This window comes from Heptranchias perlo, chromosome 20 (assembly GCF_035084215.1).
Source record: "Heptranchias perlo isolate sHepPer1 chromosome 20, sHepPer1.hap1, whole genome shotgun sequence".
Classification (NCBI taxonomy): Eukaryota; Metazoa; Chordata; class Chondrichthyes; order Hexanchiformes; family Hexanchidae; genus Heptranchias; species Heptranchias perlo.
In genome coordinates this window covers 18883316-18904199 of record NC_090344.1, presented here as the reverse complement: position 1 = coordinate 18904199, position 20884 = coordinate 18883316, and the positions used below count along the sequence as shown (strand labels likewise).

At 47.2% G+C, this 20884-nt stretch overlaps 1 pseudogene; it reads right to left on the bottom strand.

Moving 5' to 3' along the window:
- Positions 1-18236: 18236 nt before the first annotated feature.
- LOC137335643 (zinc finger protein 84-like) lies at positions 18237-20481 on the bottom strand (annotated as a pseudogene).
- Positions 20482-20884: the final 403 nt, after the last annotated feature.

Below are 20884 nucleotides of genomic sequence, written 5' to 3'. Positions count from 1 at the left end.
CTGGTTGTCGCCGAACCAGTGTTTTATAAAGGTTCAACATAACTTTCTTGATTTTGTACTCTATGCCTATATTTATAATGCCCAGGGCCACTTTCTCAGCCTGTCCTGCCACCTTCAAAGATGTGTGCACATATGCCCCCAGGACTCTCTATTCCCGCACCTCATTTGTATCATTTAGTTTATAGTGCCTCTCCTCATTCTTCCTGCCAAAATATATCACTTCGCACTTCTCTGCATTAAATTTTATCTGCCATGTGTCCGCCCATTCCACCAGCCCGTCTGTGTACTCTTGAAGACTATTATTATCCTCTTCACTGTTTACTACAATTCCTAGTTTTGTGTTATCTGTGAATTTTGAAATTGTTCCTGTACGGACAAGTCCAAGTCATTAATATATATCAAAAAGCAGTGGTCCTAGTCCAGACCCATGGAAAACAACACTGTCTACCTTCCTCCAGTCCGAAAAAAATCCGTTCACCACGACTCTCTGTTTCCTGTCATTTATCCAATTTGGTATCCATGCTTTTAGTCCATGGACTTCAATTTTGCTGACAAGCCTATTATGTGGCACTTTACTTCATCGAAAAACTCAATCAAGTTAGTTAAACAAGATTTGCCTTTAACAAATTCGTGCTGACTTTCCTTTATTAATCTACACTTGTCGAACTGGCTGTTATTTTTATCCCGTATTTATCGTTTCCTAAAGCTTCCCTACCACCGAGCTTTAACTGACTGGCCTGTAGTTGCTGGGTTTATCCTTGCACACGTTTTTAAAAAGGGAGTAACATTTGACATTTTCCAGTCGTCTGGCACCACCCCCATATCTACAGACGATTGGAGATTATGGCCAGCAAATCTGAAATTTTCACCCTGACTTCCCTCAGAAACCAAGGATGCATCCCATCCGGACCGTGTGACTTACACACTTTAAGTACAGCCAGCCTTTCTAGTACCTCATCTTTATCAATTTTTATCCCATCCAGCATCTCCACGACCTCCTCTTTTGCTGGCTTTGGCAGTTTCTTCTTCCTTGGTAAAGACAGATACAAAGTACACATTTAATACTTCAGCCTTGTCCTCTGCCTCCGTTCATATGTTTGTCCCCGAACCTTAATTTGGATTCTGATGTGGTGCAATGTCAAGTAGTACACTAACTATTTCAAGTCAACAATATTAGTCACTTTTCATCAAATTCATTTATGGTGCATTTTCTTACAGTGAAAACACGCATTGAAATCCGGGATATTGTGTCGTCCCTTGGCGGGGGGTGGGGGGGTCATCAAACCACCAACTTTTCGGTTAAGAGCCGAACGCGCTAAATGATTGTGCCAGAGAAAAACATCACATTGCATGATTAACAACATTAATATTTCACCGAGCTAAAGCTTGCGGTTGCAGTGACCAATGAACGTTATTAAATTAATTAATGAAACTAATGAAAGTCTGTGGAAGATGAATAATTGTTTTAACCGATAACTTTCTGCTGCATTTCAAGAGTCTGGTTAAAAAATATTGAGAGTTTATGACACCAGGAATTTGATACAGCTGTTGTTAAAGTTAACAGGAAGACTCAATAATTGTCCCTTCTCTAAGCACAGGTTGTCGCTTGGAGGTTTTTCCGAAGCAAGTTCCTCAAATCAATGTTTTTACGCTGGACCTGAAATGGAGCTTTTTTGCGTATCAGGCGAATATGATAACCACAACACGACGGAAACCTCAATCCAGGGCTTTCGCAGTACCTCAGGGTCCTGCCTACTGGTTTTACAGCGGGGCAGTGTTTTAGGCATGGGCTCTTCACGGTTCAGACCATAATAATTACCAGAATTAAATTTGTCATGTTAAAATGCTCATTATCTGTTAATTTCGATTTACACGCTCGCCAGTTTTATGCAGAAACAAGTAACAATGTTTAAGGGAAGCAGTTTGTTCAATGTTTTTGCAATAACCCTGTTCCCCAGTGTGAAAACAAACTGCCAACGCGTGCCCCAAGCCCATGACCGTAAAAAATGTAATGCCGGTTAGCTCAGTTGGTTAAAACTTGGACCTAATCACGCTAAGGTCGCGGGCTCGTTCCCTGTACTAGCCATTAAATTGTTATGGTAACTTTTAAAACCCAGATTTTACAAACAAGCAAATCCACACAAAATGTCACGGGGAATAATTTTGATAATTTTCATTACAATGTTTGAAAAAATGTTCCCCTGGGGCGGAGAAACACATCTTTCTTTATATTTTACTTTCATCCTTCTTTTCTCATTCATCTTTCTGTGTCTCCATCTCTTTCCATCTGACTCTTTTCTCTCCTTTTCTATCTCTCTATTTCTTTCCATTTCTGAAACCATTTTTTCCGGGTATGTTTACTGATACACATTACAATCTGTGTCACTCAGTATCCGGGTATGTTTACTGATACACATTACAATCTGTGTCACTCAGTATCCGGGTATGTTTACTGATACACATTACAATCTGTGTCACTCAGTATCTGGGTATGTTTACTGATACACATTACAACCTGTGTCACTCAGTTTCCGGGTATGTTTACTGACACAAATTACAATCTGTGTCACTCAGTGTCCGGGTATGTTTACTGATACACATTACAACCTGTGTCACTCAGTTTCCGGGTATGTTTACTGACACAAATTACAATCTGTGTCACTCAGTGTCCGGGTATGTTTACTGACACACATTACAATCTGTGTCACTCAGTGTCCGGGTATGTTTACTGACACACATTACAATCCGTGTCACTCAGTATCCGGGTATGTTTACTGATACACATAACAATCTGTGTCACTCAGTGTCCGGGTATGTTTACTGACACACATTACAATCCGTGTCACTCAGTATCCGGGTATGTTTACTGATACACATAACAATCTGTGTCACTCAGTGTCCGGGTATGTTTACTGACACACATTACAATCTGTGTCACTCAGTGTCCGGGTATGTTTACTGACACACATTACAATCCGTGTCACTCAGTATCCGGGTATGTTTACTGATACACATAACAATCTGTGTCACTCAGTGTCCGGGTATGTTTACTGATACACATAACAATCTGTGTCACTCAGTATCCGGGTATCTTTACTGATACACATTACAATCTGTGTCACTCAGTATTTGGTTATGTTTACTGATACACATTACAATCTTGTGTCACTCAGTATCCGGGTATGTTTACTGACACAAATTACAACCTGTATTACTCAGTATCCAGGTATGTTTACTGACACACATTACAACCTGTGTCACTCAGTATCTGGGTATGTTTACTGACACACATTACAATCTGTGTCACTCAGTATCCAGGTATGTTTACTGACACACATTACAATCTGTGTCACTCAGTATCCTGGTATGTTTACTGACACAAATTACAACCTGTGTCACTCAGTATCCGGGTATGTTTACTGATCATCCAGGACAAAGCAGCCCGCTTGATTGGCACCCCATCCACCACCCTAAACATTCACTCCCTTCATCATCGGCGCACAGTGGCTGCAGTGTGTACCATCCACAGGATGCATTGCAGCAACTCGCCAAGGCTTCTTCGACAGCACGTCAAAACCCGAGATCTCTTCCACCTAGAAGGACAAGCGCAGCAGGTACATAGCAACAACACCACCTGCACATTCCCCTCCGAGTCGCACACCATCCTGAATTGGAAATATATCGCCGTTCTTTCATCGTCGCTGGGTCAAAATCATGGAAGTCCCTTCCTAACAGCATTGTGGGAGAATCTTCACCAGACGGACTGCAGCGGTTCAAGAAGGGGGCTCACCACCACCTTCTCAAGGGCAATTAGGGATGGGCAATAAATGCAGGCCTCACCAGCGACGCCCACATCCCATGAACGAATCAAAAAAACACATTACAAGCTCTGTCACTCAATATCCGGGTATGTTTACTGATACACATTACAACCTGTGTCACTCAGTATCTGTGCAAGTTTACTGACACACATTGCAACCTGTGTCACTCAGTATCTGGGTAAGTTTACTGACACACATTACAATCTGTGCCATGCAGTATCCGGGTATGTTTACTGACACACATTACAATCTGTGTCACTCAGTATCCGGGTATGTTTACTGACACACATTACAATCTGTGTCACTCAGTATCCGGGTATGATTACTGACACACATGACAATCTGTGTCACTCAGTATCCGGGCATGATTACTGACACACATTACAACCTGTGTCACTCAGTATCCGGGTATGATTACTGACACACATTACAATCTGTATCACTCAGTATCAGGATATGTTTACTGACACACATTCCAATCTGTGACACTCAGTATCCGGGTATTTTACTGAAACACATTACAACCTGTGTCACTCAGTATCCGGGTATGTTTACTGACACACATTACAATCTGTGTCACTCAGTATCCGGCTATTTTACTGAAACACATTGCAATCTGTGTCACTCAGTATCCGTGTATGTTTGCAAACACACATTACAATCTGTGTCACTCAGTATCCGGGTATGTTTACTGACACACATTACAGCCTGTGTCACTCAGTGTGTAACAACGAGAGTCAACGAGTTTTATTCCCGCTGTGTTTTCTCTCTGTCGGTTTGCTGGTGAACGTGTAACTCGGGGCCTGTTCCCGTAAATGGCCACAAGTGCTAACAAAAACAGACAGAGCGCGTCTGACCACCCCAAGATCTGGAAAAGGCATCAGTTTAGGAATCAAATGCTTCAAATCAAATGTTCGCTCGGCACAGAGGCAAAAAAAGAGAAAAATTCAGAAGGGAATAGAGAAATAAAGCTAAATAAAGATGCTACCAATATTTCTTATCCTTGATGTCTCTCCATTCCTTCCCCAAGCCTCCAATGAGAGATTCGACCGAAGGAACGTGAGCAGAACAACCAAACATTGCTGAAATTCGGAACTGAACCAGGGAGTTTTACATCTTCAGACTCCCAACTGAGTTATTTCGGCTCCATCGCCAGTTGGACTGTGTGGCTTCGCCTTGGAAGAAAATATAAACCGAGTGGAATTGCCTCTCCCGCTCATTCCTTACTTCGGGGGAATGGGACCGACCAGATCTCGGAGCTCAGGTTGTGTTCATGTTCTGCTGATGATATCTGAATATTATCTTGTGTTTGGGCCACTTTTAACCAGGTTCGTGGACACATTCTTCAATCATCCCGTCCCCCACATCGCGCCTCTCTCATTCATTCTTTCCTCCATTCAATCCATCAGGGAGCGGGAATCAGAGCTCATCCTCAAACCCACTACACATAAACCCCCGGTCAATAATTTACACTCTTTATAAACACTAAATACTAATACACTAGGGGAGACCTCACAGTGTTGGACTCGGAGTGAAATACAAGGAAAAGTTTTAAACACAGAAAGCTGACACTCCGGGGGAGAGCTTAAAATGTTGGACACGGAGTGAAAATCACTGAAGTGTTTATGAAAATTTATAGAACACGTTATTTGTGTAAAATTCTGCGTTCTTTTCTAGGTACTGATGGGTTGTGAAGGGAGAGACGGGCCCGAGCTCCCACTGATGGGCTGTGAAGGGAGAGACGGCCCTGAAGACCCTCTGATCCGCACTGACGTCGAGATGCAGCGAAGATGAAATCAAGTTCAATCTGTAGCGGCGAGCGGTTGGAGAGAGATCAAAGTCCAGAATCAAGCCCTTGAATCTGATTTATATCAAATACTCCTTGAACTCTCTTCCGGGGGAATTTAGAATTGGGGATCGCTTGTGAAATCAGCCGAAGAATTAAAACACAAACCACCCGAAGTGGGACTCGAACCCACGACCCTGAGAACAGCTAACTCCGCAGAGGCCTGAGACTGAACCTTGGCATTTCCTACTCTGTGGGGCTCAGTACCACTCCGGGTGAGATTAGGTTATGCACCCCAGACCGGAAACTGCCCTTTTCCTGTTCTGTGTGGAGCAGGTGAACGGCCTCTCCCCAGTGTGACTGCGTCGATGAGTTTCAAGCTCAGACGGTGAATTGAATCCCTTCCCACAGTCCCCACATTTCCACGGTTTCTCCGTGGTCCGGGTGTCCTTGTGTCTCTCCAGGTTGGACGATCAGTTGAAGCCTTGTCCACACACACAACACGTGTACGGTTTCTCCCCGCTGTGAATGGTGTAATGTTCTTTCAGGCTGTGTAACTGGTTAAAGCTCTTTCCCCAGTCAGTGCACTGGAACACTCTCACTCGGGTGTGTGTGTCTCGGTGCTTTTCCACTCACACTGATGTTTGAAATCTTTTCCCAAAGACAGAACAGACAAACATTTCTCCTTCCACGTTCAAAGGTCGATGATATTCAGGTCCTGATGAATCGAGTAACTCTATCAGATTTGACATGATTCTTGATTTGAATTTCCCATCAGCAAATCCTCCCCTACTAACACCCTGTAAAAGGAGTTTACGAAGTCATCACTGTAAATACAGGATCGAAATTCAGAACAGACAATTTTAGTTTCTATGGAAAATTCTTTCCTCTCTTGTTCCTCCAAAGCTGTAAATCCCCGTCCCACACACTCTCCCTCCTCCCTGTGCTGAAATCCAAACCCATCGCACTGTCTCCAATATTTCTTCCCTCCACCCCCAGTTTTCTCCCTCCCTCTCCTCTGATTGGGTTCAGTTCTAAACCCGCTGTGGGCAGAGTGAGAATAAAATAAATGAGGCACTGGGACCCTGATGCCCCGCCCACTCTTTGTTCACGGTCACTGGGACCCTGAAGCCCCGCCCACTCTTTGTTCCCGGTCACTGGGACCCTGAAGCCCCGCCCACTCTTTGTTCCCGGTCACTGGGACCCTGAAACCCCGCCCACTCTTTGTTCCCGGTCACTGGGACCCTGAAACCCCGCCCACTCTTTGTTCCCGGTCACTGGGACCCTGAAGCCCCGCCCACTCTTTGTTCCCGGTCACTGGGACCCTGAAACCCCGCCCACTCTTTGTTCCCGGTCACTGGGACCCTGAAACCCCGCCCACTCTTTGTTCCCGGTCACTGGGACCCTGAAGCCCCGCCCACTCTTTGTTCCCGGTCACTGGGACCCTGAAACCCCGCCCACTCTTTGTTCCCGGTCACTGGGACCCTGAAGCCCCGCCCACTCTTTGTTCCTGGTCACTGGGGCCCTGAAGCCCCGCCCACTCTTTGTTCCTGGTCATTGGGGCCCTGAAGCCCCGCCCACTCTTTGTTCCTGGTCACTGGGACCCTGAAGCCCCGCCCACTCTTTGTTCCCGGTCACTGGGACCCTGAAACCCCGCCCACTCTTTGTTCCTGGTCACTGGGACCCTGAAACCCCGCCCACTCTTTGTTCCCGGTCACTGGGACCCTGAAGCCCCGCCCACTCTTTGTTCCCGGTCACTGGGACACAGAAACCCCGCCCACTCTTTGTTCCCGGTCACTGGGACCCTGAAACCCCGCCCACTCTTTGTTCCCGGTCACTGGGACCCTGAAGCCCCGCCCACTCTTTGTTCCCGGTCACTGGGACCCTGAAACCCCGCCCACTCTTTGTTCCCGGTCACTGGGACCCTGAAGCTCCGCCCACTCTTTGTTCCTGGTCACTGGGGCCCTGAAGCCCCGCCCACTCTTTGTTCCTGGTCACTGGGGCCCTGAAGCCCCGCCCACTCTTTGTTCCTGGTCACTGGGACCCTGAAGCCCCGCCCACTCTTTGTTCCCGGTCACTGGGACCCTGAAACCCCGCCCACTCTTTGTTCCCGGTCACTGGGACCCTGAAGCCCCGCCCACTCTTTGTTCCCGGTCACTGGGACACTGAAACCCCGCCCACTCTTTGTTCCCGGTCACTGGGACCCTGAAACCCCGGCCACTCTTTGTTCCCGGTCACTGGGACCCTGAAGCCCCGCCCACTCTTTGCACCTGGTCACTGGGACCCTGAAGCCCCGCCCACTCTTTGTTCCTGGTCACTGTGACCCTGAAACCCCGCCCACTCTTTGTACCTGTTCACTGGGACCCTGAAGCCCCGCCCACTCTTTGTTCCTGGTCACTGGGATCCTGAAGCCCCGCCCACTCTTTGTTCCCGATCACTGGGACCCTGAAGCCCCGCCCACTCTTTGTTCCCGGTCACTGGGACCCTGAAGCCCCGCCCACTCTTTGTTCCCGGTCACTGGGACCCTGAAGCCCCGCCCACTCTTTGTTCCTGGTCACTGGGACCCTGAAGCCCCGCCCACTCTTTGTTCCTGGTCACTGGGACCCTGAAGCCCCGCCCACTCTTTGTTCACGGTCACTGGGACCCTGAAACCCCGCCCACTCTTTGTACCTGGTCATTCGGACCCTGAAGCTCCGCCCACTCCTTTTTCCTGTACCAAGATGGGCACGCATGCTTTAAATCCACCATGATTTCCTCTCCTAAGATGGAGCCCAGTCACACTGCTCATCCGGGCGGGCCTGTCACCAATGTTTTTTTTAATTATTCGTTCACGGGATGTGGGCGTCGCTGGCGAGGCCGGCATTTATTGCCCATCCCTAATTGCCCTCGAGAAGGTGGTGCTGAGCCGCCTTCTTGAACCGCTGCAGTCCGTGTGGTGACGGTTCTCCCACAGTGCTGTTAGGAAGGGAGTTCCAGGATTTTGACCCAGCGACGATGAAGGAATGGCGATATATTTCCAAGTCGGGATGGTGTGTGACTTGGAGGGGAATGTGCAGGTGGTGTTGTTCCCATGCGCCTGCTGCTCTTGTCCTTCTAGGTGGTAGAGGTCGCGGGTTTGGGAGGTGCTGTCGAAGAAGCCTTGGCGAGTTGCTGCAGTGCATCCTGTGGATGGTACACACTGCAGCCACAGTGCGCCGGTGGTGAAGGGAGTGAATGTTTAGGGTGGTGGATGGGGTGCCAATCAAGCGGGCTGCTTTATCTTGGATGGTGTCAAGCTTCTTGAGTGTTGTTGGAGCTGCACTCATCCAGGCAAGTGGAGAGTATTCCATCACACTCCTGACTTGTGCCTTGTAGATGGTGGAAAGGCTTTGGGGAGTCAGGAGGTGAGTCACTCGCCGCAGAATACCCAGCCTCTGACCTGCTCTTGTAGCCACAGTATTTATATGGCTGGTCCAGTTAAGTTTCTGGGCAATGGTGACCCCCAGGATGTTGATGGTGGGGGATTCGGCGATGGTAATGCCGTTGAATGTCAAGGGGAGGTGGTTAGACTCTCTCTTGTTGGAGATGGTCATTGCCTGGCACTTATCTGGCGCGAATGTTACTTGCCACTTATCAGCCCAAGCCTGGATGTTGTCCAGGTCTTGCTGCATGCAGGATCGGACTGCTTCATTATCTGAGGGGTTGCGAATGGAACTGAACACTGTGCAGTCATCAGCGAACATCCCCATTTCTGACCTCATGATGGAGGGAAGGTCATTGATGAAGCAGCTGAAGATGGTTGGGCCGAGGACACTGCCCTGAGGAACTCCTGCAGCAATGCCCTGGGGCTGAGATGATTGGCCTCCAACAACCACGACCATCTTCCTTTGTGCTAGGTATGACTCCAGCCACTGGAGAGTTTTCCCCCTGATTCCCATTGACTTCAATTTTACTAGGGCTCCTTGGTGCCACACTCGGTCAAATGCTGCCTTGATGTCAAGGGCAGTCACTCTCACCTCACCTCTGGAATTCAGCTCTTTTGTCCATGTTTGGACCAAGGCTGTAATGAGGTCTGGAGCTGAGTGGTCCTGGCGGAACCCAAACTGAGCATCGGTGAGCAGGTTATTGGTGAGTAAGTGCCACTTGACAGCACTGTCGACGACACCTTCCATCACTTTGCTGATGATTGAGAGTAGACTGATGGGGCGGTAATTGGCCGGATTGGATTTGTCCTGCTTTTTGTGGACAGGACATACCTGGGCAATTTTCCACATTGTCGGGTGGATGCCAGTGTTGTAGCTGTACTGGAACAGCTTGGCTAGAGGTGCAGCTAGTTCTGGAGCACAAGTCTTCAGCACGACAGCTGGGATGTTGTCAGGGCCCATAGCCTTTGCTGTATCCAGTGCACTCAGCCGTTTCTTGATATCACGTGGAGTGAATCGAATTGGCTGAGGACTGGCTTCCGTGATGGTGGGGATATCGGGAGGAGGCTGAGATGGATCATCCACTCGGCACTTCCGGCTGAAGATGGTTGCAAACGCTTCAGCCTTGTCTTTTGCACTCAGGTGCTGGACTCCGCCATCATTGAGAATGGGGATGTTTGCAGAGCCTCCTCCTCCCGTTAGTTGTTTAATTGTCCACCACCATTCACGACTGGATGACACCAATGTGCAAACACAGGACCTTTTTTCTCTTATTTGTTGCCTCAAGCCGCCCCCAGGTGTTTGTGAAACTTCCTCGCCCACCCACAGTTCCAATTCCTGCCCGGTCTCCCACCGGCCTCCGACTCGCCTGTTGCTCCTCAGTCCCTCGCCACCACTCGCACTGCGCATGATCAGAGCACAGTCCGGTCCTGCGCCTGCGCAATAGTCTCCTGCTATCATTGATCGGGCACTTTCTGAACCGCGGGGAATTCTGGGGAAATACTCCGCCATTGCAAGCTGGAATTGCTGAACAGAATATTATTTGTTGCCATCCCATCGAGGTTGGTGCCAGTGGGTCAACAAACAAAATAAATAAATAAATTATACAGAATCCCGAGTTCTCGGTCTCTCCCCCATGGTGCAAAATAACTGGCCGCCACTTTTCCGTTACTAAGTCACACCCCAGGCCCGCCCCGTCCAGCCTGGTTTAATTGCTAAATGTTCTTTAATTCGAACCTTTCGTTCTCAGGGAAACTTACAAGGTCTCATTTTTTCTGTGTCCTACCCGAGAGCTAGTTAATGGCATTAATAAGATAGCACCGATTTTTTTATGGGTGGAAAGAGGAGAAAAATGCCACGAGCGATGTCTCAAAACACACGGGACCACTTACACTGCGACACCAGATCAAGGGTCACTTACACTGAGACACCAAATCCAGGGACAACTTAGATTCGGACACCAAATCCAGGGACCACTTACACTGGGAGGCCAAATCCAGGGACCACTTACACTGGGACACCAAATCCACGGACGACTTACACTGGGACACCAAATCCAGGGACCACTGACACAGACACCAAATCCAGGGACCACTTACACTGGGACACCAAATCCAGGGACCACTTACTGTGGGACACCAAATCCAGGGACCACTTACACTGGGACACCAAATCCAGGGACGACTTACTCTGGGACACCAAATCCAGGGACCACTTACTCTGGGACACCAAATCCAGGGACCAGTTACACTGGGACACCAAATCCAGGGACCACTTACACTGGGAGGCCAAATCCAGGGACCACTTACACTGGGACACCAAATCCAGGGACCACTGACACAGACACTAAATCCAGTGACCACTTACTCTGGGACACCAAATCCAGGGACCACTTACACTGGGACACCAAATCCAGGGACGACTCACTCTGGGACACCAAATCCAGGGAGGACTTACTCTGGGACACCAAATCCAGGGACCAGTTACACTGGGACACCAAATCCAGGGACCACTTATCTGGTGACATCCTTTGGAATTCATTTTTGCACCTTCTCCAGTATCTCTATATCCTTCTTATAATATGGAGATCAGAACTGTGCACGGTACTCCAAGTGTGGTCAAATCAAGGTTCGAAACAAGTTTAACATAACTTCTCTGCTTTACAATTCTATCCCTCCAGAAATGAACCCCAGTGCTTGGTTTGCTTTTTTATGACCTTTTTAACCTGCGTCAGTACTTTTAGCAGATAGTGTTTTTTTTTAGTGAACCTAGGTCCCTAGTATAGTTAACATTTTCTAATTTCAACGTAATTTAAAAGGGGTAACTCAGCTAAGGCAAGTCATGGCAGCAGACCTCGCACCCGTGATATGCTCCTCCTGCAAGATGTGGGAAGTCATGGACACTACCAGTGTCCCTGCCGACCATGTGTGCGGGAAGTGTGTCCACCTGCAGCTACTGACCGATCGTATCTCGGAGCTGGAGCTGCGGGTGGACTCACTGTGGAGCATCCGCGATGCAGAGAAACTCGTGGATAGCACGTTTAGCGAGTTGGTCACACCGCAGGTAAAGGGTATACAGGCAGGAAGTGAATGGGTGACCACCAGGAAGAGTAAGAGATGCAGGCAGGTAGTGCAGGGGTCCCCTGTGTCCATCCCCCTCTCAAACAGATATGCCACTTTGGATGCTGTTGGGGGGGATGACTTATCAGGGGAAGGCAGCAGCAGCCAACTTCCTGGCACCACGGGTAGCTCTGCTGCACAGGCTGGGAGGAAAAAGAGTGGCAGAGCTATAGTGATAGGGGACTCAATTGTAAGGGGAATAGACAGGCGTTTCTGCGGCCGCAACCGAGACTCCAGGATGGTGTGTTGCCTCCCTGGTGCAAGGATCAAAGATGTCTCGGAGCGGCTACAGAACATTTTGGAGGGGGAGGGCGAACAGCCAGCTGTCGTGGTGCACATAGGCACCAACGATATAGGTAAAAAAGGGGATGAGGTCCTAAAAGCAGAATATAGGGAGTTAGGAGGTAAATTAAAAAATAGGACCTCAAAGGTAGTAATCTCAGGATTGCTGCCAGTGCCACGTGCTAGTCAGAGTAGAAATAGGAGGATATTTCAAATGAATACGTGGCTAGAGGAATGGTGCAAGGGGGAGGGATTCAAATTCCTGGGACACTGGAAACGGTTCTGGGGGAGGTGGGACCAGTACAAACCGGACGGTCTGCACCTGGGCAAGGCCGGGACCGCTGTCCTAGGAGGAGTGTTTGCTAGTGCTGTTGGGGAGGGTTTAAACTAAAGTGGCAGGGGGTTGGGAACCTGAGCAGGGAGAGAGAGGAAAGCGTAACAGGAAGGGACAGAAGGTATGGAGTAATAGGTAAAGTGTTAAAAAAGGAAAAAGCAGGAACTAAGCGTCACAAAACAGATTTGAAAGTTCTTTATCTGAATGCACGTAGCATTCGTAATAAAATGGACGAGTTAACGGCACAAATAACTACGTATGGGTATGATCTTGTGGCCATTAAAGAAACATGGCTGCAGGGTGACAACGACTGGGAATTAAATATGCCAGGGTATTTAACAATCAGGAAGGACAGGCAGGAAGGAAGGGGAGGTGGGGTGGCTATGTTAATAAAGGAAGGAATCACTGTAATACAGAGAAATGATATTGGGACAAAGCATCAAGATAATGAAACAGTTTGGGTGGAGATAAGGAATAATAAGGGAAAAAAAACATTAGTGGGCGTAGTATATAGGCCTCCTAATAGTTGCAACTCTGCTGGAAGAAGTATTAATCAGGAGATAGTCGGGGCATGTAATAAGGGAACAGCCATAATTATGGGGGATTTTAATTATCATATTAACTGGACAAATCAAATTGGGCAGAGCAGCCTTGAGGACGAGTTCATTGAGTGCATCAGGGATGGATTTCTTGAGCAGTATGTAACTGATCCTACAAGGGGGCAGGCAACCTTGGACCTGGTCCTGTGTAATGAGTCAGGATTAATTAATAATGTCCTAGTTAAGGATCCCCTTGGAACGAGCGACCACAACATGGTTGAATTCCATATCCAATTAGAGGGTGAGAAGGTTGATTCTCAAACAAGCGTACTGAGCTTGAATAAAGGAGACTATGATGGTATGAGAGCGGAATTGATTAAAGTGGACTGGGAAAATAGATTAAAGGGTAAGACGGTACATGAGCAGTGGTGTTCATTTAGGGAGTTATTTTACAACTTTCAAAATAAATATATTCCACTGAGGAAAAAAGGGTGTAAAAGAAATGACAGCCACCCGTGGCGAAGTAAAGAAATCAAGGATAGTATCCGACTAAAAACAAGGACATATTAAGTAGCCAAACTTAGTGGGAGGATAGAAGATTGGGAATTCTTCAAAAGACAGCAAAAAGTAACTAAAGGATTGATTAAGAAAGGGAAGTTAGATTATGAAAAGAAACTGGCAAAAAATATAAAAACAGATAGCAAGAGTTTCTATAGTTATATAAAAAGAAAAAGGGTGGCTAAGGCAAACATAGGTCCCTTAGAGGATGAGACCGGGAAATTAATGGTGGGAAACATGGAGATGGCAAAAATGCTGAACAAATATTTTGTTTCAGTCTTTACAGTAGAGGACACTAAGAATATCCCAACACTGGACAAACAGGGGACTCTCGGGGGGGAGGAGCTAAATACGATTAAAATCACTCAGGAGATGGTACTCAGTAAAATAATGGGACTCAAGGCGGATAAATCCCCTGGACCTGATGGCTTCCATCCTAGGGTCTTGAGGGAAGTGGCAGTAGGGATTGTGGATGCTTTGGTGATAGTTTTCCAAAATTCCCTGGACTCAGGAGAGGTCCCGGCAGATTGGAAAACTGCTAATGTAACACCGTTATTTAAAAAGGGTAGTAGGCAGAAGGCTGGAAATTATAGGCCAGTTAGCTTAACATCTGTGGTGGGTAAAATTTTGGAGTCTATTATTAAGGAGACAGTAACGGAACATTTAGATAAGCATAATTTAATAGGACAAAGTCAGCATGGCTTTATGAAGGGGAAGTCATGTCTGACAAATTTGCTTGAGTTCTTCGAGGATATAACGTATAGGGTGGATAAAGGGGAACCAGTGGACGTAGTGTATTTAGACTTCCAGAAGGCATTCGACAAGGTGCCACATAAAAGATTATTACTTAAGATAAAAAATCACGGGATTGGGGGTAATATTCTGGCATGGGTGGAGGATTGGTTATCGAACAGGAAGCAGAGAGTTGGGATAAATGGTTCATTTTCGGACTGGCAACCAGTAACCAGTGGTGTTCCACAGGGGTCGGTGCTGGGTCCCCAACTCTTTACAATCTATATTAACGATTTGGAGGAGGGGACCGAGTGCAACATATCAAAATTTGCAGATGATACAAAGATGGGAGGGAAAGTAGAGAGTGAGGAGGACATAAAAAACCTGCAAGGGGATATAGACAGGCTGGGTGAGTGGGCGGAGATTTGGCAGATGCAATATAATATTGGAAAATGTGAGGTTATGCACTTTGGCAGGAAAAATCAGAGAGCAAGTTATTTTCTTAATGGCGAGAGACTGGAAAGTACTGCAGTACAAAGGGATCTGGGGGTCCTAGTGCAAGAAAATCAAAAAGTTGGTATGCAGGTGCAGCAGGTGATCAAGAAAGCCAACGGAATGTTGGCTTTTATTGCTAGGGGGATAGAATATAAAAACAAGGAGGTATTGCTGCAGTTATATAAGGTATTGGTGAGACCGCACCTGGAATACTGCATACAGTTTTGGTCTCCATACTTAAGAAAAGACATACTTGCTCTCGAGGCAGTACAAAGAAGGTTCACTCGGTTAATCCCGGGGATGAGGGGGCGGACATATGAGGAGAGGTTGAGTAGATTGGGACTCTACTCATTGGAGTTCAGAAGAATGAGAGGCGATCTTATTGAAACATATAAGATTGTGAAGGGTCTTGATCGGGTGGATGCGGTAAGGATGTTCCCAAAGATGGGTGAAACTAGAACTAGGGGGCATCATCTTAGAATAAGGGGCTGCTCTTTCAAAACTGAGATGAGGAGAAACTTCTTCACTCAGACGGTGGTAGGTCTGTGGAATTTGCTGCCCCAGGAAGCTGTGGAAGCGACATCATTAGATAAATTTAAAACAGAAATAGACAGTTTCCTAGAAGTAAAGGGAATTAGGGGTTATGGGGAGCGGGCAGGAAATTGGACATGAAGCTGAGTTCGGATCGGTCAATGCCCTGTGGGTGGCGGAGAGGGCCCAGGGGCTATGTGGCCGGGTCCTGCTCCGACTTCTTGTGTTCTTTAGATTTGTGGTTGGGATCAGATCAGCCATGATCTTATTGAATGGCGGAGCAGGCTCGAGGGGCCGATTGGCCTACTCCTGCTCCAATTTCTTATGTTCTTATGTTTAGTGATTTGTGTATCTGTGTCCCTGGATCCCTCGACTCCTCTACGACATTTAGACTCTTATTGTCCAAGCAGTCTGTGGCCTCCTTGTTCTTGCTACCAAAATGCTCCACTTCACCCTCATCTTTATTAAAATTCATTTTGCTAATTACACCCCCATTCTGCAAGTTTATTAATGTCTTCTTGTATTTTCTCGTAGTCTTCATCAGTATTAACAAACACCGCCCTGCCCCCATTCCCAATACGGTGTCATCTGTAAATTTTGAAATTGTACATCGATTCCCGAGTCCAAATCGTTTATGTAAATTGTGAACAGCGGTCCCAGCACCGATCATTGTGGAACTCCATTTTCCACCTTTTAGCAGTCTCAGTAGCGACCTTTAACTCCACTCTCTGTTTTAGAGCAGTGATCAAGAGAAACTTGTTTACGTAGAGAGTTGTGAGACTGTGAAATTCACTTCCACGGTTAGTGTTTGGGGCACACAGTTCTGTAATGACAAGTGGTCCTCATGTTTTTATCCAAGACAGGCCTCAGCCCACTCATTGACTCCAAATGTTGATGCAATGGTTCAAGCGAAGAGGTGCCAGGTATCAGGAGCAGCAGTAGCTGTAAATAAAATCTAAATGTAAGTAAGTACCAATAAAGTTCATCTTCATCTGTTTCGAGTTTAATAACTTTTGCTCAATGTGGCTCAGGCCAAGTGCCAGGATATCGGGTCAGGTTCACCATAGAAAATGAGTTTGACACCCCTGAGATCGACAATGTGAACCGGATTACCCTCATCCACTAACCCAGCAACTTCTTCAAAAAACTCAAGCAAGTTTGTAAGACTCGATCTTCTTTCCCAGAAGCCGTGTTGAGTATCTCTAATGGCCCCTTCTCTTTCCCCGTGATCATAAACAGCATCTCTTAGGATCCATTCAAGCATCTTCCCTCAGATCGAGGTCACAATGATCGGCCTGTCATTCTCTGGCTCTGATTTGTCCCCTTTAATGAATATGGGAACTACATGAGCAACCTTCCAATCTCAGGGGACTATCGCTGACTCTATTGAGCTGTTGAAGATACAGGCAAGGGGCTCACAGAGCACCCGTCCCATCTCTTTAAACACCCGTGGGTGGATATCATCTGGACCTGGAACACAATCTATTTTGAGATTTCATATTTTATCCAAGATGACATCCCTTTCTATTTTAATATTTATAATGTTATTGTTGACAGCACATCCCACAGCTGGAATCTGAGCATCATCCACACGAGTGTAGGCTGATGAGAAATAGTCATTTAACAACTCTGCCATAGCCCGGGAATCTGTCCTGAACTGTCTTTCAGTGGCCCTAAACCATCTTAAATTGTCTTGACTCCTGACGTTGCTGGAAAGACGTTTGCTATTATTCCCACAATTGTGCACCATCTTCTTTTCCAAAGATCTCTGAGCTTCTCGAATGGCTGCTTTTGTCTCCCTCGATTGTGGGTGATATTTGTCCCAATTCTCCTGCAAACTGAATTCATCCTGATCCGATCTGGGTTAAATGTAAGACAGTTCAGGGAGTCAGGAATCATTCACCGCTAGACCCACACTGACAGGTAAAATCCCAGACGGTTCCTCAGTAAGGATTCCTCTGGTTCCTCGGCATATATTTATCAGGATACTGAAACCCAGCTTTCTCACAATCCACTCCTGGAGGCCCCACTCCCTGAGCCTGCAACCTTCAGCAGGCTCAGTGGTGGAGTTCCGCAGTGGGAGTGATCCCAGAGTAAATGTCGGGATCGCCCCCACCCTGTGGATGGTCCGGGTCGTGTATTTTTAGTGATCCTGGTGTCTAACACGCACACATCAATAAAACCATGAATTCTGGAAACACACTGCAGGTCCTTCTTTATCTGGAGATCGAATGACTGTTGTATAATTGTACCAGCAGTTAACAGGCTCCTGTGAACTCCTCCCTCTGCTATTTTGATGCAGACTTTAACTCATTTATTTTTAACGGATTTATTTTAAATGAGTTCACGCCTGCCTTAAATGGTAGACTCAGGACTGTCACTCAAACAGGTTAAATCTTCATAGAATAATTACCACAGTCATTTTTAGACTGGATGCCTCACGGCCACCTTGCTGTCAGTGAAGAGAGATGAGAAAGACCAAAGTGCCGTTTGCCCCTCTCAGTGTGGCCCTGAAGGACTGTGTCCAGGCTGAAGTTCTGTTCCCACCGGACGATCCTCCCCCCAGATTGTCCTTTCTGAGCTCCAGTCAGGTGATGCTAAACACTCAGGTGGGAAAGACCAAAATCTACAACAAGGGTTTAAAATAAAGCTGATTTATTTAACAGATATCCAGAATATTAAACTCCAGCCCAGTTATAGGGATTATTAACATCAGCAGAAACAAACCCCAACTGTCAGAATGAACATGGTTCATTCCTGGATGGGATTAACAGCAGAATCCAACCCCTGCAGTCATATGTGAACTCGCTGGTGTCTCAGCACGTGTGATGACTGAGTGAATCCCTTCCCACACACGGAGCAGGTGAACAGTCTCTCCCCAATGGGCGTGAGTTGATGTGTCAGCAGTTCATTTCTGCTTTTAAAGCTCTTCTCACAGTCAGTGAATTAAAAGGTCACTCAATAGTGTGAACAAGTTGATGTTTCAGAAGGTGGGATGAATTAGTGAATCCCTTCCCACACACGGAGCAGGAGAACAGTCTCTCCCCTGTGTCAGTGCGTCGATGTCTCAGCAGTTTGTTTCTGATTTTAAATCTCTTCCCAAAGTCAGAACATTTAAAGGTCTCTCATCAGTGTGAACTCGCTGGTGTCTCAGCAGGGTGGATGACCGGGTAAATCTCTTCTCACAGAAGGAACAGGTGAACGGCCTCTCCCCAGTGTGAGTGCGTTGGTGTGTCAGCAGATCAATTTTGCTTTTAAATCTCTTCTCACAGTCAGAACATTTAAAAGGTCTCTCATCGGAGTGAACTCGCTGGTGTGACAGAAGGTTGGATGACCGAGTAAATCTCTTCTCACACAAGGAACAGGTGAACGGCCTCTCCCCAGTGTGAGTGCGTTGGTGTCTCACCATTTCGTTTCTGATTTTAAATCTCTTCTCACAGTCAGGACACTTAAAAGGTCTCTCATCAGTGTGAACTCGCTGGTGTGACAGAAGGTGTGATGATTGAGTGAATCTCTTCTTACACACAGAGCAGGTGAATGGCCTCTCCCCAGTGTGAGCTCGCTGGTGTGTCAGCAGAGTGGATGACCGAGTGAATCCCTTCCCACACACAGAGCAGGTGAATGGCCTCTCCCCAGTGTGAGCTCGCTGGTGTGTCAGCAGAGTGGATGACCGAGTGAATCCCTTCCCACACACAGAGCAGGTGAACGGCCTCTCCCCAGTGTGGGTGCGTTGGTGCATCAACAGGGTGGATGACCGAGTGAATCCCTTCCCACATGCAGTGCACGTGAACGGCCACTCCCCAGTGTGACTGCGTTGGTGTGACAGCAGATCAATTTTGCTGTTGAATCTCTTCTCACAGTCAGAACATTTAAAAGGTCTCTCATCAGAGTGAACTCGCTGGTGTGACAGAAGGTTGGATGACCGAGTAAATCTCTTCTCACACAAGGAGCAGGTGAACAGCCTCTCCCCAGTGTGAGTGCGTTGGTGTCTCAATAGTTCAATTCTGATTTTAAATCTCTTCCCACAGTCAGAACATTTAAAAGGTCTCTCATCAGAGTGAACTTGCTGGTGTTGCAGAAGGTGGGATGACTGAGTGAATCTCTTCTTACACACGGAGCAGTTGAAAGGCCTCTCCCCAGTGTGAACTCGCTGGTGTGCCAGCAGGATGGATGACCGAGTGAATCTCTTCCCACACATGGAGCAGGTGAACGGCCTCTCCCCAGTGTGAGTGCGTTGGTGTGTCAGCAGATTCCTTTTGCTTTTAAACCTCTTCTCACAGTCAGAACATTTAAAAGGTCTCTCATCAGAGTGAACTCGCTGGTGTGACAGAAGGTGGGATGACTGAGTGAATCTCTTCTTACACACGGAGCAGGTGAACGGGCTCTCCCTCGTGTGAACTCGCTGGTGTGTCAGCAGGGTGGATGAACCAGTGAATCCCTTCCCACACACGGAGCAGGAGAACGGCCTCTCCTCAGTGTGAACTCGCTGGTGTGACAGAAGCTGAGATGACCGAGTGAATCCCTTCCCACACACGGTGCAGGTGAACGGCCTCTCCCCGGTGTGAATGCGTTGGTGTGTCAGCAGGTTACTTTTGCTTTTAAACCTCTTTTCACAATTCGAACACTTAAAAGGTCGCTTATCAGAGTGAAATCGCTGGTGCATCAGGAGGCTGTATGACTGAGTGAATCCCTTGCCACACACGGAGCAGGTGAACGGCCTCTCCCCGGTGTGATTGCGTCGATGAGTTTCCAGCAGTGACGGGTAATTGAATCCCTTCCCACAGTCCCCACATTTCCACGGTTTCACCGTGGTCCGGGTGTCCTTGTGTCTCTCCAGGTTGGACGATCAGTTGAAGCCTCGTCCACACACAGAACACGTGTACAGTTTCTCCCCGCTGTGAATGGTGTGATGTTTTTTCAGGCTATGTAACTGGTTAAAGCTCTTTCCACAGTCAGTGCACTGGAACACTCTCACTCGGGTGTGTGTGTCTTGGTGCTTTTCCACTCACACTGATGTTTGAAATCTTCTCCCAGAGATAGAACAGACAAACATTTCTCCTTCCACATTTAAAGGCCGATGATCTTCAAGTCCTGATGAATCAAATGACTCTGTCAGATCTTGACGTGATCTTTGGTTTGAGTTTCCTGTCTGCAAATCCTCCCCTTCTCATCCCCTGTAAAAGGAGTTTATAAAAGTTATCACTGTAAGTACAGGATAAAAATTCAGATCAGATAACTCTACATTCCATGGAACATTCTTTCCTCTCTTATTCCTCAAAGCTGTAA